The 24,618-nt window shown below is 35.9% G+C and overlaps 1 long non-coding RNA gene across 1 annotated transcript; it reads left to right on the forward strand.

The window, feature by feature from the left end:
* The first annotated feature begins 12,106 nt into the window (after positions 1–12,106).
* LOC136232436 (uncharacterized) lies at positions 12,107–17,304 on the forward strand. Its single transcript, XR_010690496.1, has 3 exons — positions 12,107–12,181; positions 13,573–13,628; positions 16,978–17,304. It is a non-coding gene; the product is annotated as an uncharacterized lncRNA (long non-coding RNA).
* The last annotated feature ends 7,314 nt before the right edge of the window (positions 17,305–24,618 follow it).

Below are 24,618 nucleotides of genomic sequence, written 5' to 3' on the forward strand. Positions count from 1 at the left end.
AGCCATTTTGCATCTCTGCTACTGCTATTAATCTCTTAGAAACCAGGTCCTACAATAAGCAGTGCTTAGCAAGAAACCAAATCTTCACTGCCGAATCTAAGAGCAATTTGCTAACAGACAAGAGATTGTAGGTAAATTGAGGCATGTACATAACCTCTTTTATGCACAACTAATCATTGAATATGAAATCTCCAACATGAGTTACCTTTTGGTATGAACCATCAGGTAAATAGACTTTCTTGGTATCTGTCACAAGTTTTACATTTTGCATGCTTTGTTTAGATTTGCACATATGTGCAGAGGCACCTATATCAATGATCCAATAAAAATCAAGACCAATTGTAGTGAGAGAACTACCTGCACAGGTGCCAGCAAAAGCATTGCCTGCAAAAGCATTGAAAGCTTGTTCCTGTACCATCTTCCCTTTGAGATACTTCTGGACTTCTTTTTGAACCATCATCTGCATCATTCTTTCTTTCTCATTCTCTGAGTCAGAATCAGAATCATCCAGAGGAGTATGTGTCTCCTTAGCAACATAAGCATGAGCACTAGATGATGATTTACCACCTGAGCCACTGGATCCATATCTATTCCCCTTGAACTAATCTGGATAGCCTTTTTAATTTGAAACAAGTATCCTTCTCATGTCCATCTTTGTTGCAACGGCTACAATGCTTATCATTTTTGGCCTTATTCTATCCAAATTTCTTCTTGCCTTCACTAGTGCCTGCAAAATCTTTAGAAGTAGTAACATCATTATGAACAAAAAAGGACTGGTTATCCACAGTGTTTTCCCGTTGCCTTTCAATGTTCAACAACATTTAAAAGGCTTTGTTGACATTAGGTAAAGGTTCTGAGATCAAGATTTGATCTCTAATATGATCATACTCATGGTTCAATCCACTCAAAAACTGCATTAACTGTTCTTCATCAATATTCTTATGTGCTTCTTTGCTAGTCTTACCACATTTGCAACTAAGACCTGGCTTTAAAACAGCTAATTCATCCCACAACCTCTTAGCTCTGCTAAAAAATTCAACTAAAGTTTGATTCACTATGCCATTTCCTTTTCACATGACACAAGATATATGACAGACATTTGTTTTTGTGTCGTCTGAATATTTTTCATGATAGTATTTTAAATTTCTATCATCTGAAAACGTAATTAAAAACACGCTCGATTCACATGTGGCGTTCCGATGACAGAATCCTGTCATCCAAAGAAAATGCGCGTTTTTATTAAATTTCACTTACTCATCAGATGACACCTGCAATAAATGACTGTCATTGTATGAGGAAAACAAAAAAAAGTGGCAAATGAAATTTCACTTACGCGGCCATATACCAAATTTATGCGCTGGATGGTTTGACTGAAATTTCAGCGCATATATAAACCCTGTCTCTCATCCAAAACCCCATTTTAGGTTATGCAATCTTCATCCCTCTCACCTCTCTATCTCCATGGTTGATTCCAACATGCAATCAGTGAGCTCGAAACACGGTACTGGTAAGTATCTATTGATTTTCATTGTTCCTTACTCTATCTTTTCCTCATCCGATTTACTTTTGTGTATGTCGATTTCAGCAGCTGGAATAAGGATCTAGTGATTTTCAGACCTATCGTTGAAAGGGCTAGATCTCTCACTTAGATACACTGATTTTATTGTATTCATTGTTAGATTCACTGCTGAAAAGCTTGGGTCTTTATCTTTTTTAACCTAGGGAAATACTGTGCCTGATGCTGAAGATGTTCTGATTCCTTTTTATTTGAACATAATATTTGCAGGGATAATAAGAATGCTACATGGGAAAGGCTGACTGAAGAGATTGTCAATCAGCTCCTGCGTTTAGTATATGGGAAGATTTCTTTAACTTATTGAGTATATATTATTGTTATATCGGTTTGAACTGATTGGTTGCATGTATGATGTTGTTGTGGGTGGTGTTGTTGAGATAAGTTTACAATATATCTTCCACTTGCTTGTTATCTGAATGAGTATGTGTATGTGTATGAAGCATGTTGGCTTGTTTATGCTTGATGTTCTGTTTAGGAAGCTAGAACTGATTGAGTATGTGTATGAAACATGTTTATGTTTGATGTTCTGTTTAGGAAACTAGAACTCAATGAGTATATGTATGATGTTATGGGTGATGCTGCTGAGATAGGTTTATAATGTACCTTCCACTTTGGCTTGTTATCTGATTGAAACCATTTAGAATGGTGATGAGTTTTCGATGCTATCAGTATAAGTTATGAACTTGTGGTTAGAGCATCACAAACTTCATCACCGTGCTCACTTTTCAACGAGTACAATCCAAGTGGGAGGAACATTGTAAATGGTTATGTATGTGTATTGCTATTAACTGCTTACTTGAATACTTTAACCATGCATGAAGTGATTAGTATGAATGTGAGTTAGATTGCTATGAAATGATTGGTATGTGCATTGCTATAGAAATGTTTAGGAAGCTAGAACTCATAGGAATACTCTTATACCTACGAGCTATACTGCTAGAACTGATTAAGTATGTGTATGTGTATGTGTATGAAGCACATGTTGGCTTATTTTATGTTTTGTTTAGGAAGCTAGACTGATTGAGTATATGTATGAATGTTCATTGGGTATGTAGCTTATTAGGCATAGTCTAATAATATGAATGTTCATTGTGATATGGGAATACTCTTACGATGTTCCTTTTCACTTGGCTTGTTATCGTAAACAAAAGCATTTAGCATGGTGATAGGTTTATGATGCATTCAATATAAAGAGAGTCCCTTGTAGCAACAACATCATAAACCTCATTACCAAGTTCATTGTTCAACGAGTACAATCCAAGTGGGAGGAACATTGTAAAATGGTCAATATACATATACATACGAACTGATGTCTTTTGATATGACTTGAATATACATATACATACAAACTGAATAGCAAGCTCTATGTTATATTATAAAAGGGGGGGGGGGATGAGTGTTGCCTTTTGTAATTGAAGGTCCAAAGCTCCTTAACTATTTTGACTAGAGAAAGGAAATTTGGAATTCGAATGAGAACCACATTTAGAGCTCATATTGCCTTTCGATTCTCCTTTCTCTTAGTCAAGATGGTTTAGGAGATTTGGACACCCTCATATCCACCTTGTATACTCCTCAGTCCATCTCCAGGCGAGCACATCATACACTTCCCTGTTGCTGAGGTATTTCTCAGCAACAGCTTCTTGCCTAAGAAATGGCGCCTCAATGTGGGGCTGTAGTAGTAGATCATATATGTGCCACATCAGCTACAAAATGCATAGAATAATTAGATCACAAACATGATTAAGTGTTTATCAAATGAAATAGATAAATGGTGGCATATCTAAACCGTGGTAGTGGGAAAGGGAGGGCGAGTAAGGAGATGGGGAAGATGAATCATCCCCTGAGGAGCCATGTTAGGATGATAAATCTTATTCCGAAAGCGAAACTGAGAATAAGAAGAGACATTGATTAGTGTATGTATATACAATGTCATGTAGGTTCATATATCTTAAGGAGATAAGTTAATATTGTTGGAAAAATAGGCTAACGTATAGCAGCAGAAATATAAAAATTTTAACCTATTTCCATAAACCACAAGATCCGTTAATCGTTATTTCATATAAAGAGGGATAAAAGAAATACATTTCTGAAGTTCTATCTACCGTTGCAAACGAAGTGCCCACAACTCTTACTTCGAGTTCCCGAGCACAGAACAAAACAAATATAAGATCAAATTAGAATCAACCGTTGAATAGCAACCAAAATAGATTGCCTCTAATTAATCAACGCAAGATCAAGGATAAAGAGAGAAAGATGAAAATCAATTGAACGGAAGGAAGCGGTGAAATCTCGTCCTTGGTTAAGGGGGTCGAATTCTCTCTCTTGGAATTCAATAGTGCATTTCGAAAATCCTTAGTAGGGGGTATTTATAATCTCTTGTATCTAAACCCTAGTTAGATAGAATTAGGTTTCTTGAATAAAAATTCAATTCGGAATAGAATTATTAAATATTATCTATTAATATATCTAAATATAAAAGATAATAATCAATAACCTTATTGGATAATAATAGGAGTAATATAATCTAATTAAAACTCCTAACTTATTTATCCTTTAATTAATTTAATTCATAATCCTAATCTAATTAGGATTAATAAAATCAAACTAATTATTTATGTATTTACATACATAAATCGCCCCCTCTATTACTGGGCCTTATTGGGCTCAGTTGGGCTTCCGTCAATTAATTAACATCCGTCTCTCTTTTGGGTTCCAAGTCTTATGTGTGACCCGTTAGGTTCTTATTGCTTCTAGCCGTATGCAACTTATTAAAATTAATTTTCAAAGAATTATATTTTAATCTTTGCATAACGGAATGATGTACAAAGTATGTGATTATCAAGTCCGTAATCATTCCCCTAGAGCTATAAAAAGACAGGTTGATTCTGTCGTTGACCTTTCAGTATTAGTTACGGTATAATTCGATCCTTTATCAACTACGTCCTTGAACTGAATCTTATGACTATGGGTAATGTCAAGTCACATATAGCGAGACGTTCATTTTACTTGTTCTTAGCCGAGTCAACTCCAATTAGATAGGTTAAGAAAAATCTGTATTTCAATCTTAAGCTATCACCTTGCAAGGATTTAGAGTCAAGACTTCCACAAGCGATCCATGGACATATCTCCCATTTATCGGGAGTGATAAATGCTCAATCCAATATATAACGATCCCGCAATCACTTCCTGTGATACCCAACCTCTGCTGTTCACACCCCAGAGTCATCTCTGTTAAGGATCGTGTTACAACAGGATCAAAGTGTCACATTCCGTAATCCAGAATACCAATTAACATTCCTTTGAGTCTGAGGATTATTTATACCTATTAATACCAATGAGATGAACAGGTGACAAGGATGAATCTACCCATCATGTTATCTCAAGTCGGGTCCCCAATCCTAATGAACTACTTTTCATCGGATCCATGTAACTGTCCAGATATCTATATATACGAAGCTTGTGAGATCAGCTTTCTGTCGGATAGAAGACATTGTTACATGCAAGTCTCAGCAGTGATATGTCAATCCTAAACATATTACTTGACTTGGGGTGGTTTTAAGTTTATTAGTTTACTATAAAGTTTTGTCTCACTTCATGCTTGTATGAACACTTTATAATCACTTTAAAACAAACTTACGGATTTTCTTTTATTAGACTTTATTTAGTGCTTAAAAGGGATTGCCTTTATATAGTTATAAAACATATATCTCATTAAAACAAATGATATAAAGAACACTTCATTTACATTAAGTTTGTATCCTAGAAAAATTGTCTATAGGACACTAAACCCCAACAAATATTACTGTTGGAGGTCTGTTTGGGAAATCTGGAGGGTAGCTGATTCTGATTTCAAATACACCCCTTTCATATGGGGTGTATTGTGGGCCTTTTATTCTGACCGACCATTTGAAGAAGTTATCATCCAGAGGACCTGTTATCATCCAAGATAAGAATAATCATTACAAGTAAATAGAAGAAACCAGAAAAAGTTGAAGAACAACATATGGATTGACATACCATCGATGGCCAGAAGCCACCCTGGGCTCTCAATGTACAGTTTCTCCATCTCAGCAATTATATGCTGTTGAACAAGCGCAAGGTGATCCATTGTATAATGTAAGTTTTCTGGGTTGAATGGACAATGAACGATTGTGATATGCTTGTTATATATAGTGATATGATAGTGGTGGCTAAGTGAAAGGTCATGAAAGGGGAAATGTCTTAATTAGTGCGGTTAGGGTTATGTGTAATGATGCTATGTATTAATGACATGCATTGGGTTTTGCAGATATCAAGACTTTGGGATTATAAGCCTAATAATGACTCCGAGATATGGATACATGAATTGATCGATTTTGTTTCAGAATTTGGATATATATGTATTGGTTATTTTTTTTAGTTTTAATTCAGGAATGTATGTTAATTGTAAACAGATTATGAGTATTTGTATCCAATAAAATTAAAACCATTGTTATACAGAATTTTATGTTCATATTTGAGTGTGTTAATTATTCAGGTAAAAACCAGAAATCCATATGAAAGAAGAAGGCAAAAAGTGACATTTTAATTTTAAAAATGTCATATAAAGAACAATAAAAAGACATTGAAATAAACGAATCTGTCATCTGAAAATAAATCATTTGACATGATTGATTAATACCTATGCCATCTAAAACAAGCTATGACGTCATAAATTATTATACGAGCTGTCATCGCAAATTGAATATGCCAATTTCCCACACGTAAACTTGACGGTTTTAATTATTAGTATGTCACGTGATGACATTAAAGGTGATGGTAATAATAAATAAACTGCATCATAACAAAGATTAATATGACAGTACGCAGATAGGATAATATCATATGTCGCACCGTCATATGACAGAATCTAACCGTCGTCTAAAGAGGCAACAGACGACAGCGAGCCTCGTGACAGATTTATATCTCGCGGGACGATGGACTTTAACCGTCGTTTGAAGGGGTTTTTGTCATAGTGATTTCCTTGTTTGAGAAGACTAATCTCCCTCCCGAGATAGAATATAATCGGTCCATTACTAGCTCCATATCTTAGTTCAATTTCTTCACACAGATGCTTAGCAGCAGAAGCAAACATAAGATTCTCAGCTAGATCTTTAGTTAATGAATTTATCAGCCATGAAAATACTAATGCATCAGTTTCTTTCCACTTCTCATATTCAACGGATTCCATATCATCAGGAGCACTTTCTTTTATAACAAAATTGAATTTCCTTTTAGCATTCAAAGCAATGATCATAGATCTTTTCCAGGTTATGTAATTTTTGCCATTAAGTGGATTATGAACAAGAATTAATCCAGGATTATCAGCATTACCAGATGCGTTCTGGCCTGAGGATCCAGAATTTCTAGAACTGAGGGATCCACCGCCGTCGCCCTCTCTGCTGCCGGAACTAGGCTGCCGTGCCTCCTTTGTCTATAGAACCTCAACAAAACTCCTTTGATCTCTCATCTTCCTCAGAATCAGAAATCACTCACACTTACAGAAATGATCGGAAGAAAATTAAGAAGGAGAAAAAAAATGGAGTTTCAACAAGAAATTTTCTCAACCAAAAGCTCTGATACCATCTTAAACAAACTGAATATGAAAATATCTTGTTTATTGAAGCTGGGAAACAATGATTACAAGAGGTAAGTATTTATAAAGAAAGTGTAACTAACTTTCCCTCTAGAATGTTCTTCTCCTAACAAACCAAAACAGAAAATAACAAAAGGGAGGAAGCTGTAATCTCCTGATCTTGAGTGTACAGTTGCTTCTGTGAGTCTGCACTTCTTTCTTCTTTATTTAATCCAACAATTGATATGAAAGAAAATTTATTGCTTTGTCCTTTTCATCTATCCTCATACTTAATTGTCATTAATCAAGGCTCTTACATCCGTTGATATAAAAATTAACGTTTGTCCACTATGGGTGAAATGGTATATAGACTCATGATGAGTCATCAAAACCCTTTCATATTCAACAGAAGTCGACTTATAAAGCATAACAACAACGTTCCTTCTTACTACATTTAAACCGAAAGAAGAGAACCTTGCTAAATTCAGGGTAGCCTTTTATTCTGTAGTTTTCCTTTGCTTTTTGCTTTTTTTTTCAATTGCTTTTATTGTGAACGTGTTAGTTTCCATCTTTAAAGAAAACGTTTAGTTTTCCTCATTTATCGTTATTGTGAAATGCTCAAACTCTCTTATTCTCTAAATGTTTGAACTAACGAGAAATCAAAGCTTGAAAAATATTGCTTTAGCTAATTTTAGATAATTTTTACTATTATTGTTTATGAAATGCAACGAATTTTATAATAGTGTTGTTTAAATTTTTTTTATGACTAAGAAATGCAACTATTACAACAATTGCAATTTATCATTGCTTTTTTGAACTTCATAAATTAGCTAAAGCAGTATATCATTTATTGCTTTTAATAAAAAAAGAAAATTTTTACCTAATTTTATACTTAAAAGGGTAAATTACAAAACTAGATCAAACGAGAGGTCCACTTACATATTTAATCCATTTACTCAACCTACTACATATGTAGACTGTTTTTGTGTGACTTTCCCATAATACCCTCAATATTTACGCGCGTCTGTCTCCCTCCCGTCTGACTTCGCAGATTCGATCTTATGCGAAGTCTGCAAAGCTAATATTTGGGTTTACTTTATGAATTTAATTAGCATATGAGAAGCTTGCAAAGCTAATGTTTGGTTTAGTTGATGATTTTAATTAGCATATGCGAAGTCTGGATGTGTTTTGAAGCTAATTCGCGAAGTGGTATATAACAAAAAATGCCAAACAACAACAGATTCTAACATTAAAATCATAACATTATCAAAATTTACAACAAGATTGCCACAATAAACTCGTAACAAATCACTTCAAAGTGAACCTGACTCATCTGAACGGAAATTTCTCTATCTACATGAAGTCCAGACCTTTTGGGATGGACGTGTCCCATGTGCACACCAAGATTGGCACAATCTCTCCAAACCAGTCATTTCAAAGTGAATGTGCCAATCTTGAGGGAAATTTCTCCCTATACATGAAGGAAAGTCATCTCTCCTACAACCCAATACACCGACTTCCAGAAAGGGATGTTATGTAATCAACCACCTTCAGGAAAAATTAATCGTGTTAGGCAGGGAAAAATACGATTTTGGCTTAGCGAAATGAGGATTAGTGAAGCATGCGAATGTAAATGTGCAGGGAAAGAGATGATTTTACTTCGCTAATCGATGTTTTCGCGAGGTATGCGAGGTCTGAAACGTGATGATCTATGTCGCATATCGATGCTTTCACGAAGTTTGCGAGTGAAATCATGAACTTTTCTACTCGCAGACTTCGCGAACTAATCGATTCGCGAAGTAGATCGTCACGTTTCAGGCTCTTTCTCTTTGCAGATCTTCGCGACATCATCGACTACGCGAAGTGTATTCATGGAAAAACGCAAAAAAAACAACAGATACTTACATTTTTCGCGCCTTTCACCCTTAAAAGCGATAATAACAATATGATAAACTGGGGAAAACGATGGAAATAACGTAGAATAACCATTTCTTTGATGGTAACAAGAAGAAAGAAACCAAGTAACAAGCAGGAACATGAAGATGAAAAACCAAAGCTTCGTTTTATAGGATTAGAAAGTTGCAGAATCAAGAGACGAAGAGAGGAAAAAGAGAAATACATTGTGATTTGGAGAAATGGTGCAGATTTCGTGCAATTTAAAGGAAGATAGGAAGATCAAAAGTCTTGGAATCATTAATTGAGGAGCCAACAGCCGTTTCGCGCACCCAAGGAGAAGAGGGGAGAGAACGTTCGCGTAAGGGGAAGTGGGAAGGTTAGTGGTATTATGGAAAAGTTACATAAAAACAGTCTAGATATGTAGTAGGTTGAGTAAATGGGTTAAATATGTAAATGAGCCTCCCATTTGACCCATTTTTATAATTTTCCCTACTTAAAATAATATTTAATGAAAAATTAACTCAATCATTTAAGGTAGCATGAAGTCGCTTAAGCTAGAAATCCCGAACCCTAATATATATAGAAAACTTCAATTGGGAGAGGATCCACCTAAAGGGTGATTTATGAGTCTCGAACCGAGTAATTGGTAAATTATAAAAATACCAAAACCTCAAATTATGTTAGTAAAAAAACAATACTTAATAAAAAAATCTGTGATAACCATGTATCTGAACCTCGACTAATTATCCGAACCGACTTACTGAATCGTTCTTGCATTGACCTGTAAAATAGAACCAAGACCAGAGAGGGGCCTACGTCCGACGAATCCGCTCCGATGCCTAAATCAGTCAAGTGCTTAGGAAGTGTTGAAAAATATGGACTAGTTGTAAGATAATAGTAGTTAGGATGTGGCTATACCTGTCTATATATAGGCTTCAGACCGAATCATTCATTTGCTAGAAGTCTTTTTTGGACTTAAGATTTCCTGTTGTCATAGGAGAAGTCATTTGCCCATAGGACTCTATGTTGTTCCGAACATTACCTTGTAGGGGAATAGAAGCTTCTAAAAGATCGATTGTTTTATCGCACGTGGTGTAATACTATTGAGGGTTGTGATGATGCCACATGTATCATTTTGTACGATATTTAGTCTCAAATTATTTTAAGGCTTAATATATCATTTGCACTCTGAACTTGTCCAAAAAGCTTGACTAGCCACTTGAACTTTCAAAGTGTCACAATAGTCCCCTCAATTCGCATAAAATGTCCAGTTAGCTCTCTAAACTTCCATAAAATGTAATCAATTGATCACTCAGTTGCAAAAAAGTAAATTAAATGTGGAAGATGTATTCTACGCATCTTAAAATGTTATTACATAATTAAAAAAAAAGGCCTAATACACAAATAACCCCCTGAACTTGTCCAAATGTTGCAACTGCCCCCCTCAACTTTCAATTGTAACAACTTACCCCTTAAACTTGTTCAATTGTAAAACATAACCCCAAATTGAGAATTTTTTTACCCCGTACTTGAAGCAACAGTAAAAGCGTTTCACCGGATTTGTATCACGCCAAAGATCTGATTATCACACTCCACGAGCGTTGCAGATTTTACATTTTACGTGTTTCTTCAACTGCAGTCCACGGCAGCAATTTGAGGTTATATTTTACAATTGGACAAGTTTAAGGGGTAAATTGTTACAATTAGACAAGTTCGAGGGGTAAGTTGTTACAATTGAAAGTTGGAGGGGGCAGTTGCAACATTTGGACAAGTTCAGGGGTTATTTGTGTATTAAGCCTAAAAAAATAGATAAAAAAGGAAGTTATTACTTGTTCAACTATAAAACTTGTCTTCGCTGATATTAAAATCGTATTCGCCGATCTTGGTCGTTTTACTTTTTTTAAGACGCGAGCAATATATCTTCCGCATTTAATTTACTTTTTTTTTTTGCAACCGAGTGATTAATTGATTATATTTTGCACAAGTTTAGGAAACTAACTGAACATTTTAAGCAAGTTGAGAGAGCTATTGCGACATTTTGAAAGTTTAGGGATCAATCAAACTTTTTGAACAAATTAAGAAGAGCAACGATGTATTAAGCCTTATTTTAATAAATAAACAGATTACTTAATAAACAGATTACAAAAATATTCCTAACACATGTATAATTATTTACAGAAAATATAGAATACATTTAAATATATATATTTTTTCACACAGCCAAATGTAAAGGCGGGAATGATCTAGTGTACTTTTTGCTTTACCAAATCCATCTTCATCTTCACCATGTTTTCCCTCTGGTTTTCCCGGCTGTGGCTTGGGATTTTTGGATTATTCTGCTAAGCTGCTCCAGCTCTCAGCTCATCATTGCTCGTTGGATAGAGAATTATTTGGGAGGTGAAGACAGGGAGATGGGTAAGCGTGATTAGAGCTCACTCTATGCCGGTTACATCACTGCATTTTCCTTGATTTTTTCTATAATTCCGCCAATGGCTCGTTACTACTCTAGATCGCACTCGTGTAAGTTATCTTCTTCTTTTATTTGTTTGTTCTTTTTGATTCAGTTTGAACTGTGGATCATAACTACTACTCCTAAATCAATTTCAATTTCCAAGAGTGAATATATGTCATATTGAATTTCGGCACCGTAAACAGGAAATGTAGAGTCATAAAGAGGCGAAGTCGCAACACAAATGCGGGTAATGTTGTTTTTAGCCATGTTTGGAGTTCTAAAATTGAAACGACTGCAATTTGAAGGACTTTGTGAGGTTTTCCTCAAAGAGATAGGTGTGTTTGCTGTCGGGTCATCAGCTCATCATTGCTCGTTGGGAGGTGAAGACAGGGAGATGCATAAGCCTGATTAGAGCTCAATCTATGCCTGTTACATCACTGCATTTTCCTTGATTTTTTCTACAATTCCGCCAATGGCTCGTTGCTACTCTCGATCGCACTCGTGTAAGTTATCTTCTTCTTTTATTTGTTTGTTCTTTTTGATTCAGTTTGAATTGTGTATCATAACTACTACTCCTAAATCAATTTAGGAGAGTGAATGAATTTCGGCACCATAACCGGGAAATGTAAAGTCATGAAGAGACGAAGTCGCAACACAAATGCGGGTAATGTTGTTTTTAGCCATGTTTGGAGTTCTAAAATTAGTGGTGAAGATAGAAAGGACTGCAATTTGAAGGACTTTGAAAGGTTTTCTTCAGATGAATTCAACATGTTTTTTTCTTGAATTCCTAACATGTTTTTTGGTTTTTCTTTCTGATTTTGTGAATAAAAGAAACTAGCTGTTGCATACTTGTTTCTTCATTTGATTATATGCTATTGATCAATGTTTTGCCCCTTGATATGTCACCATATGTTATTATGACTTGTAACTGTAAAGTTTGTAAACTACAATCAGTAACTTGATTTTGCAGCTAAGGCTTAGTTTATCTAAACTGAATTGAAACCATATTCCCAAATCTTCATAAAGATTTTGACAAACATAGCATGTTCTCTAAGTGAAACTTAAAATTACAGAAGCGATGGGGATCAAATTGAAACAAAATGAAAGTAGAATGATTGTGATTGAATTGATGTTATTAAACCAAGCATTCAGTGAGGAGGCAAGTTAGGAATTCAGTATCTGCTACCTGATATATGCTTTGTAGATTACTGATTAGCAGAACATCGAATGCTCTTTTCCTGGTTATTGAACTTAGCTTTGTAGATGCAACATTCCTTTCTTTTAGTATAATTCAACCAAATCTCTTTTGTGTTTCATAGGATGAGAAGGAATGCTCAATTTCCATTTTCCCTCTTTTCTACTCCCTATCAATTACGACCTTGTTCAGTCATTTAGATCACCTGTTTGTTTCTCATGGTTTATTGACTTAAGGACGTGGAATTTGTAACTTCACATTGGTTGGGTAAAAGTTTAACTTTAAGATTATGAGAAGAACATAATGTCCATATCTTTAATTCAGATTATCAGAGACTTCATCATGTTAATGAACCTACTTCTTATTTGTGGATTAATGTCAAAACAGTTTTTTTGGTTCCTTTACTTGGGAGAATTTTGAGTTATCCTAAACTTTGATTTGATGAGATTTGACGCATATCTATAATTATTTGTGCATATATTGGACAAAGAAGTAACATCTATTCTATTGTTCGGTAAAATTGACAAGATCCGTTTTGCCGGGAGCGGGAGGAAAAATGTACAATTGATCTTACTAATAGTCTAATTTTTAACTAAAAGAGGGTGTCCTATGTTACCATACCAATAACGCTCAGCTTATTAGCTAGATTTGACAGTGTTCCTAAGTTTAGAATAGATGTTAATTCTTTGATTTCAATCACCAATCATTGTTAATATTTATATTTCAATGAAAGTTTATAAAATTGAAAGAGTTTCTTTGTGGAATGAAATTTATTGGTATTGCATATGTATTAAATACATATGATTTTCTGTTTGATTTGTGGCTCTTGTGGTTCTACCGAAACTCGGTTTGAATTTCAGGTTAGCACATGTGGAAACATTCAATTTCCAGCCTCTTGTTATGCAGTTCTGCCAAGGTATGTATAATTCTCGTGATTAATGGAAGTTCAAACTTTTCAGGTGATTAATTTTCTTAGAGTCAGCTTTGTTTAGCTTGCCTGATTGGTTCAGGCATAAATCCTTTTCTTTTCATATCTACATAATATTCATACGCTGCATCCAACTTTCCATTTAACAAGAGACCATGTATAGGAGCTACGATCAGGACCTACGCCACTCTCACTCATCTCATTCCATATCTTAAAGACATTATCACTTGTTAAAAAATAATCTATATTAACATTTAGGAACCTATAAAATCTGCAAACATGTCCAAAAATATAGAAGCACATAGAAAATAAAATCTAGAAGTCTAAAACAAAATAAACTAGAGTAAAGAAAAACAACACAAGCAGAATAACTAATGTAGAACTAACAGTATAATAAGGGTAATGCCGATCTCTTCTCACTTTCCTCCTTGACTTCTTATTGCAAAACTCATTCTTCAAACCACAAAGCTCGAAATCGGATCGAAACCGAAAAACTCCTTCTTGCATAGAGAGGATATCCAATCTCACTTTTTGAACACCGTTTCCATTCTTAAACTTGAACCACAAGTATCTATAATATTCCGGAACCAAAAAAGCAACATTAGCATTACAAAAACCAACCGGATAACAAGTCTCCTTCTGTCCTTCTTTGACACTAACTCTCATCATTTTCCTCCATTCTTTTTTCTTATAAATCTCCATTACCCACCCCTCCATAAAATTACCTTCTTTGCCTATTACACTAAGCTTCCCCTCATATTCTGTCAGCTGAACATGTTTATAATAGTTAGTTAAAGGAAGTGAAAACATATCGTACTTTTCATCATCAATGTCAAATGCCAAAACCTTCTTTGCAGATGTCAGCCAGTGAAATTTTCCACACACAGAAATAGCTGGAATCCAACTAAAAAAGAGCTCGTCACATGGCAATTTTACTTGCTCAATCTGCCTCCATTTACCAACCATCGAATCAAAAATCTCACATCTAAGACAGTTGTATTTTCCGAAGTAACGATGCTTTGGTTGGGATAACCTCACTATCTTGTAGTGTAAAGGCTTTGATTTTAAAACCTTAATGGCTATGGACTCAGTGAAATATTTAGTCTTCGGGTTTGGAATACGTTGCCATTCTTTAGTGAGAGGCTTGCAGACATAGTATTTAGGAATCCTCTTATCCTCAATACAAACCAAAATCCCTTGTACAGACGAAGCTTTAATCGTTACAGAAGGAGAGGGTAGAAAATCGAGAGAGATGTTATGATTTTGATTTCCATCAGAGAAAAAAGAAGCAGAAGTTTGATTAAATCTCAGGGTTTGTAAGAACAAACCTGATAAAGTGTTGGTTCTTTGAGAATGGAGATTTAAGAAGGAAGAATCGTAAGTAAGACGGTTGCAGTCTTTAGAAAGGAGTCTGCAAGTTGCTAGAGTGTTGAATGATGAACGAGATAAAATCTCGAACAACATATCGGAAGGAACTTGAACTTGGGTAGAAGCAGATTCCATTGAATAGGATAGAAAAAAGTTGATTGAGCAGGAAAAATAGTTGGTTTATAGAGAAGAGTTTATTAAGAAGGGAATAGGATCGGAGTAGTATATATAGTGTTTTGAAACTTGGGAAAAAAGAATGTTTTGTATTCTGTATCCTATTAGTATTTGGAATTCTATTAGGTTACCAAAAACGAGAGAAGTTGCTGTTTAACTGTAAAAACTTGGGGTTAAAGATTCCTTAAAGAAGTTGGATTTCTATTGCTGTAAATTTGTGGTTTTAAATAAAATTAACATTGCTGAAAACACTACACTAGAATTAGGTTTCTCATGTCGACTTCTATTAGGATTTTTTTTTTTTTTTTGAAAGGACTTCTATTCTATTAGGATTTGGAAATCTTTATTTATATTACGTTTAATTTAGCCTATTAATCTTAGAGGATTAATTTAGTATTATATTATATAATTGCAGTGTCAATACTTATTAAGTTTTACGCAAGTAACTAATTAGTAATCTTGGGTAGAAAGAATCCTTAAACGGGATGTAGGCAACTATTATTAGATTTGTTAATCAGTCGGATTAAACTGTGTTTTAATAGGATTCAGCACGCTTCGCCCAGACATAGTCCAGCACTGTTATTTTAGACGGGATGTACTCGAGCTTAAAAATCAAATCACAAACCAATTCAAATGAGTTTCTCTAAAAAAGATACCGTGCAAAAATATTTCTAATATTTACAGTTTGGAACAATTTTACCTTTAACATCTAAAATGATGCAATTTTATTTTTAATTTTTGCAAACAAGACCAAATTTACCCTTGACGTTGGTAAAATACGTTAATTTCAAACATTATTATAAAACACATATTTTGTTCCTTATTTGCACCAATTGTATATCCATTGTTTCTAAAAAAAAGATTTCATATTTTTTGTCATTTAATAATAGAATTGGAGATTAATATTTTTAAATTTGATGAAAATATTTGAATATTTTTTGTCCAACTCTTACAAAATAAAATATATTTTTAATTTTTTTTCGCAACTAGTCATGTGTTTGTTATCTGTTACTAATGAGTGATAAAATGACGTTCATGTGTAATGTTGATGACAATATTCATGACCGAGAAGATAATTTGACGGATTATTTCTCAAATTAGCCTAAGGTAAAATTATTCTTGGCTGCCAATTTTGGGGTTAAAATTGCACCATTTTAGAGGTTAGGGGCAAAATTGTTCTTGGTTGCCAACCTTAGGGGTAAAAGTGCTTTTGGTCATAAACATTATGAGTATTTTTGCACATTATCTCATCTAAACAATATATATAGTTTTAATAAATAAAATTTAATTTATACTTAAAAATATATAAAATTCAATAATTAATATTATAGGATAGGTTGGACTGGACTTGGTTAGCCCGTACTATTTTTACAAAACCAACCCCGCCCTAGATATAGGCGGGCTTCATCGGGCACATGTTAGGCGATCCTAAAGTCATTTTCCTTGTCCAAACTCGGCATATTGAATCTGGGTCTAGACGGACTAGATGGATACCCAGACCCTTAAACATGTCATACTGTACTGAAATAAAAAAAATGTATATCATGGGGAAATTATACTATGCAACTTAGTGCACCACGTCATCCGTGCATCATACCAATATTTAATATCGTGTCATTTTTTTAGAATTTGGTTTTTATAAATTAGGTTTTAGAGTTTAGAGTTCATATTTCAGAGTTTAGATTTTTAAATAAATAATTAACTAAAAATATTAAATTAATTAATTACACAATGTTAGTATTTTTTTATTGAGGTATAACATGACATTAAATTATTCATCTTTTTTTTTTGGTAGGGAAAAGAAAGTAAACACAATATCTTCAGAAAGCAAAGATAACAGGAAATCAGGAGGAGAAGAGAAAATAGAGACGCCAAAAGCCCTCTCATGGCCCTCAGCAGCAAGCCGATCTGCCACCTGATTCTGCTCCCTGAAAACATGTCAAAAGTTGATAGAATCGAAAGAGGAGCAAATCCTTCTAATTGCTTTAACTAAATTCTGGCTCTCAAAACACAGAACCCTTTTATAAGAAATCATCTTGACTGCTTCGAGATTAAATTATTCATCTAACTCACTCACAAATGCTGTGATGCGATAAGTAAATAGTAAAATCTTTTATTATCAGGACAGTTTGATGCAGTGTTCTAATTTTTATTTTGGAGTAAAAGGTCATGTTTACCCTTGTCGTAAAAAAAAGTGTCAAAATAGTTTAGATTGAGTTGAGATGGAAATTAACAACTAACTAATTAATTTACTTTTTCCAAAAAAATTAATTAATTATTTTGAATTTTTTTATTAATTAATTATTTAGGTAAAACTCATAAATATTGAACAAGTTTTTACAGCCAAGCCTATTTAAACTGGCATTTTCCTTTTTTTTTTTTTTATATTATGCTTTTTTGCTTTTTTTTTTTTGAATGGAAGATGAATAATCTTATTGAAGATTAGAAACAAAAGCATTTGACTCTTTGTACGTTGTTAATATGCTTAGACATCGTTCCATGGATGTTCCTTAGAGTATTCGTCAGGAGTGGTTGCATTGTCTCAGCATTTGCTCTAGGATGAACATTATTTTTTCTCACATCTTTAGGGAAGGAAATAGAGTTGCTGATGCGCTGGCTAAGTTTGGAGTCTCTTCCTCAGTGATCAATTGGTGGCCTTCAGCTCCTGCTTTTTGCCACAAGTTTATCAATGATGACATTTGTAGTATTTCTCACCTGCGTTTTTCTTGACTTTCCTATATTTTTCTCCTTCCCCCTTCTTCTTTTCTTGTTCAAACACTCAATTTTTTATATATTTATATATTTCGGGTTTGTCAGTTCTTGGGCCATGGGTGCTCACCCCACCCAAGTTCTGTCTCGTCCCATTTTCTATCAAAAAAAGATTAGAAACAAAAGCAGCACAAGAAATATAAATTTTATAACATAGAGATATAAATTGGACTATTTTGTATAATAAAAGATAAAATTGAACTTCCCCAATAATTTCAATAGTGAATTTGACCCATTTCTTTTTTAAATAGTTGGTATATATAATTTCCTTTTCAAATTAATAATGATTTTTTAATAAAACAAAACAAAATTGTTAAAATTTTATCTAGCATAATTAATAAGATAAAAAAAATCTACCATAATTAATTAATTATTTGTGTAAAACTCTTGGCCCCGGTTGGTACGCTGTAATGGACGTCGAAATGGAATGACCATTATAATGGAAGCTCATTACCATGTTTGGTTAGTCATATCATTTTTGTCGTAATGGAATCATCATTACATCATTCAATTTTTCTTCACTAATTTATGTAATTCACTAATTTAATTAATGGGCATTAGAAACAAAATAGACATGAATTCCCATTACGATTAACCCTTGTATTTTTATTACTAATTGCAAAATACAGAAAAAACATGAAAACATAAAAACCGAACACGAGAAAAAAATGCAAAAAACGAAAAATAGTAAAAAACATAAAACCGAGAAAAAATAAGAAAAACACGAAAACGGTAAAACAAGAAAAAATACGAAAAAGTGAAAAAACCGAAAACGAGAAAAAATGCAAAAAAATGGGAAAAAGCGAAAAAAACATAAAAACGAAAAAATATGAAAAACACGAAAACGGCAAAACATGAAAAAATGCAAAAAACGGAAAAAATTATGAAAAACATGAAAACGGTAAAATAGTAAAACGAGAAAAATGTGAAAAAGTAAAAAAAACGAAAATGAGAAAAAAATGCAAAAAACGGAAAAAGGTGAAAAACATAAAAATGAAAAAAATATAAAAAACACGAAAACGGTAAAATAGTAAAACGAGAAAAATGCGAAAAAGTAAAAAAAAACCGAAAACGACAAAAAAATGCAAAAACGGGAAAAAGCGAAAAAAAAAAACATAAAAACGAAAAAAATATGAAAAACACGAAAACGGTAAAATGGGAAAAAATGCAAAAAACGTAGAAATGCAAAAAAAAAACATAAAAATGAAAAAAATAATATGAAAAACACGAAAACAAGGAAAAATACGAAAATGAAAAAAACGGAAAAAACAAAAATGAGAAAAACAAAAAAAAGAAAAAGAAATTGAAAAAAAACATAAAAACGAGAAAAACGTAAAAAAAACATGAAAATTGTATTTAACTAACATAAACATATATATTGTAATAATAATTGCATTTCATCAATTTTATTAAAATTTGCCAACCAAACATGGTAATGTAATCATGATTTCATTCCATTACATTACATATTTGATTACATTAAATTGCATTACAATGTACCAAACGAAACATTTAAGTTTACTTTACAGCCAAGTCTGTTTAAATTATACCGGCATTTTCTTGGAAATTAATATAGGCAGTTTCAAATAATATTTTTATATTCTAATTGGAAACTTTTTTTCCCTTTTTTCTTATATTAACTTTTATGACTTTTTTTTTTGAATGAAAGAATATTTGAATAAATCAATTAAATAGCCAATAGGCTTACAATGGATGGAGGTGTTGAGTAAGTTACAACCAACGAAGTGGCATAGAAACCCAACCGAGCAGCTTCATCCGCTACTCGATTAGCTTCCCTGCAAACAAAATGAAGACTACAAGTAGGGATGTCCTTAACAATATTTCTACAATATGCCAGAACGAGTCCTAAACCTGAGCGATCATCTTCCTCATCGTGGAGTAAAGCATTAATGACCATCAGAGCGTCACCTTCCACGCAGATATTGCTGTCTCCCCTTAGTTTTATCCAACTAAGGGCTTCTCGACATGACATTGCTTCCGCCAATAGTGGTGAGAACGTCCCTGCGTAATTTCCGAACCAGGCTGCCACAAAGTGTCCTCTGAAGTCTCTTATCACCGCTCCAAACCCAAATCTGCCATCCCCAAATCTCACCGATGCATCGAAATTAATTTTTAGCCCCGAGCGCGGAGGAGACTAGGTAACAACACGAGTATCGCGGGGCTCCGAGTTATAGTGTTTCTGGGCATGTTTCCAGCTGTCTAAAAATCGGACAGCACGCGTTGCAATATCCGAGGGGCTGAAAACTGATTGCTCCCAAACCACCTTGTTACGGTTATACCAGATAAACCAAAGTAATGTTGCTACTGCTGCAATTTTATCCAGAGACAGATTCTGTACAGCCGCTTGCCACCAACTTGCAAAGTTCGCGGATGAGTTCCTTTGCTGTCTAATATCCAGCGACAACAGATTCCAAGCTGCTGTTGTAACCGGGCATCTGAGGAACAAGTGTGAAACCGTTTCTGCAGATTGAGCGCATAGTGGGCAAGTAGAACCAACATCAACATGTCTTGCTTGTAGATTATAATTGGTTGGAAGTATATCTCCGGCGGCTCGCCATAAGAAATTTTTTACTTTCGGTGGGCAAGGGATTTGCCATATCTTACTCCAAGGGGCTCGACACGTCTCCTCAGGGGGCTTTGGATATATAGATACCAGAGCATAGTAAGCTGTTTTTACACTGTAGTGTCCCTTCCTCTCCCAACGCCAACATAACCTATCTTCTACATCATTAACCGCTATAGGAATACTCAATATTTGTTGACAATCCTCCGGGGAGAACAGGTCATGAAGTATTTCATAGTTCCATTGCCCTTCGTGAATTAGTCTGTCAACAGTCCAGTCCTCGTTTCGAGTAGTTAAACCTCCCGGAATTCCAGAGTTCGAATCTAACCACGGGTCTTTCCATATTCGAGTAGCTTTTCCGTTGCTAATACGGCTTCTAACTCCACTAGAGATCAGATCACGACATTTTATTACACTGGACCAGATTGCACTAGGATTATATCCCAATCCTGCTTCCCTGAAGTCAGTCCTGGGGAAATAGCGCGCCTTCAAGATACGGACCACAAGGGAATCGGGTTGGGTAGTAAGTTTCCAGGCTATCTTACCGAGAAAAACAGTGTTAAATTCCTGGAATCGTCTAAAATTTAAGCCACCCCACTCCTTTCGAACACATAAATGTTTCCATGCTTTCCACTTCACACCACGACCCCACCAGTATCCGTTTAACGCTACTTCAATTTTTATCATAAATCGCTTTAGGGAGAGAGAAAACCTGCATTACATATGATGGCAATGACTATGCTACTGCTTTGATTAGTGTCTCTTTCCCTCCTTATGAAACTCGCTTTCCATTCCATCCCCTAATCTTCTTGCGCAGCCTATCAATCAAGTAGGAAAAAGTTTCTGTTCGACTTCTACCAACTGCGGAGGGTAACCCCAAATAAGTGTCTTGGCTGTCCACCATTTGCACCCCTAGAAACTGAGCCAGTTCCGTCATCAGTCCCTGAGATACCTTCGTGCTAAACATTATCTTGGACTTATCAAAATTGATCTTCTGACCAGAAGCTCTTTTGTATGCTTGGAAGATACTCTGTATTGCTCCACATTCCTCCATTGTTGCTCGAAAGAAGAAGTAGCTATCATCTGCAAACAATAAGTGAGAAACAGTAGGGGCTCCCCTACAAATGCGGCAACCATGGATACTACCAGCTTCTTCAGCCCTCCTAAAAAGTGTGGTAAGTACCTCCGTGCATAAGATGAACAAGTATGGTGATAGGGGGTCTCCCTGTCGGAGCCTTCGTGAGGGTGTGAATTACTCAAAAGAAGCATTATGATTAGTAATTTGATATTTCACAGAACTCACACATAGCATAATCAGGTTCACCATTCTTTCAGGAAACTCCATCTGGATGAGCACACTGTGTAAGAACTGCCACTCAATTCTGTCATATGCTTTGGACATATCTACTTTGAGGGCCGCATAACCCTTCCTTCCCCCCTTGCCCTATCGAAGTGCATGCCCCACTTCATATGCGATAACAATGTTGTCCGTGATAGAGCGCTTGGGAACAAAAGCACTTTGTGCTTGAGAAACCACAGTATCCATAACCCGCTTTAGGCGATTAGCAACAGCCTTTGTCATGATCTTCATCAGTACATTACACAGGGCAATCGGTCTAAGATCATTTAACCCTGCAGGTGGATATTTCTTTGGAATAAGCACAATATTCATGATGTTCAGATGCTCAGGGAAATTACCAAAATTTAGGCATGATACACAATAGGAAGAGACTGCAGGACCAATTATCTGCCAGTGTTGCTGAAAAAATCCCGGATTAAGTCCGTCAGGACCCGGAGCTTTGTCTGGGTGCATTGAAAACACAGCCGCTCTCACTTCTTCCTCTAGAAAGTCACGTTACAGCCACTCTTTGTATCGTAATTTTTTCGCTGATCAGATCCACCACTTCAAGTCCTGTAGCCCCAGCCGTGGTAAATAGCTCTCTGAAATGATCCTGAATTGCCTCCGCCAGTCCCATCTCCCAGGTCAAATTAACACCTGCTGACGATGATAAGGCGCTGAAGTCGTTTTTTCTCCTGCGAGTTCGAGCGGTAGCATGGAAGTACCGTGAGTTGCAATCGCCCACTTCTAGCCATTTCGACTTCGCCCTTTGCTTCCAGTATTCCTCTTGTGCCCGTTGGACATCATCTAGTTCCCTACTGATCTTTTAAAATTCTTCTGTGTTTTCTGAACCTCTCAACTGTTCAAGTCGCTTCCTTAAGAAGGCCGTTTTACCCCTGAATCTCCTCTTCTGATCTGATCCCCACCTTTGTAATTTTACCCGACATCTCTCCAACCGATCTCCGAAGTTATTGGAGGCCGAATCCTCCCAGTGTCGCTGTATAACTTCTCGGCACCCCGATTCGCTTCCCCACGCATTCTCGTAGCGGAAAGCATTCGCAACTGGCGGTCTAGTATCAGAGGTTGAGAGAAGTAGTGCCGAGTGGTCCGATTGTGTTACAATTAGGTTCTGAACTGTTGCTTCGGGGAAAAGTTCCTGCCAGGCATGAGATGCGACTCCTCTGTCAAGTTTTTCCTCTATCTGAACCTGTCCATTCCTTATCCGACGCCATGTAAAAGGGTATCCTCTCCATAAGACATCTGATAAGCCACAATGTGTTAATGTATCAGCAAAGCCCATTAATAAAGTAGAAGGATGACCCCGTCCTCCTCTCTTATCGTAGGAGTATAGAAGATCATTGAAGTCCCCTATCACGAGCCATGGTAGATTAGAGATTCGGTAAAGATCTTTCATACATTGCCAGGAGTTAGTCCGTCTATTCCTTTCGGGGTAGCCGTAGAACCCTGTAAGCCTCCATTTAGGGAGGTTATCCATTGAGACTGTCACATCTATAAAGTTACTTCCAAATTTAACCAATTCTAACTGAATTTCAGCCAACCAAAAGAGTGCGACTCCTCCTCCCCCTCGTATGCTATGGGAGGCAAAAGCCCTATCGAAACCAAGTCTGTCTTTAATCTGTAAAACTGCTTCCTTGCTAATCATTGTTTCCATGAGAAAGATGATTGAAGGCTTGTGGGTGAAGATGAGCTCCCGGAGCTCTCGAACTGTACTGGGGTTACCCACTCCCCTACAGTTCCAACTTAGTATTTTCATGGCTTCCGGCTAGCCCCATCATTGAGGCCTGCCGATATCTCTGTTTCATTATTGACTCCTTCCATATCACAATTATCTGCGTTCTCCTCTTCGTATCTCTTCCTCTTGGGGTCTAGGAACAACTGCATTTCATCTTCCCTCTCGACTGTTTTCTTTAATTTTAATTGTGCCTGCTGGACTGTGGGAGCGTTTTGGTCTGACTGCATCGGTCGAGGTTGAGACACAAGCATTGGGGAATTGCACAGCCATGGGGATACATTTTGAGTAAACCTCCTAGGGGCAGCACGTAAAAATGGGCCATAGATCGTAGGAAGGTCTGGATCGTTCAGAGCTCGGAACGGGGCACAATCCCTGGCATTATGTCCCAGTAAACCACGGTAAAAGCAGAAGTGTGGCAGCCGTTCATATTGGAAGTTGACCCAAAACCATTCCTTCACGGATTTCCCTAGCTTTGTTCTTCGTTTCAGAGGGGACCTGACATCCATCAGAACCTGAACCCTTAGGTAACCATGAAAAGGTTCTGAGTAGTCCCGGGGGTCTGTTCTTACAACCGGACCGACTGAACTACCACAGGCGGTTGCAATCTTCTCTGTTCGGTATCCTACAGGCAGATCATGTAGTTGAACCCAGAAGGCGACCTCATTCAATTCTAATCCATGTATTTCCTCAGGGCTATTAATTCTCTTGATCACAAGCAGCTTATTTTCAAAAGACCACGGCCCTCCATTCAATACTCCATTCATGTCGAAAATATGGGTGAACTGAAACAATAATCTATCTCCTCCTACCTCCACCACCGACATACCACCCGCCGGTTTCCAGAGTCGTGATAACGTAACTTTCATACCTTCAATATTAATTGGTTTGTCTGTGATGAATCTCCCTATACAGCTCCATCTTAGGTCGTACTCCGGCAGGGGGTTGTTTTCTGGGATAACAACAGGGGCAACATCCTCATCCTCCAATGATA

Source organism: Euphorbia lathyris, chromosome 6, assembly GCF_963576675.1.
Source record: "Euphorbia lathyris chromosome 6, ddEupLath1.1, whole genome shotgun sequence".
Lineage (NCBI taxonomy): Eukaryota > Viridiplantae > Streptophyta > Magnoliopsida > Malpighiales > Euphorbiaceae > Euphorbia > Euphorbia lathyris.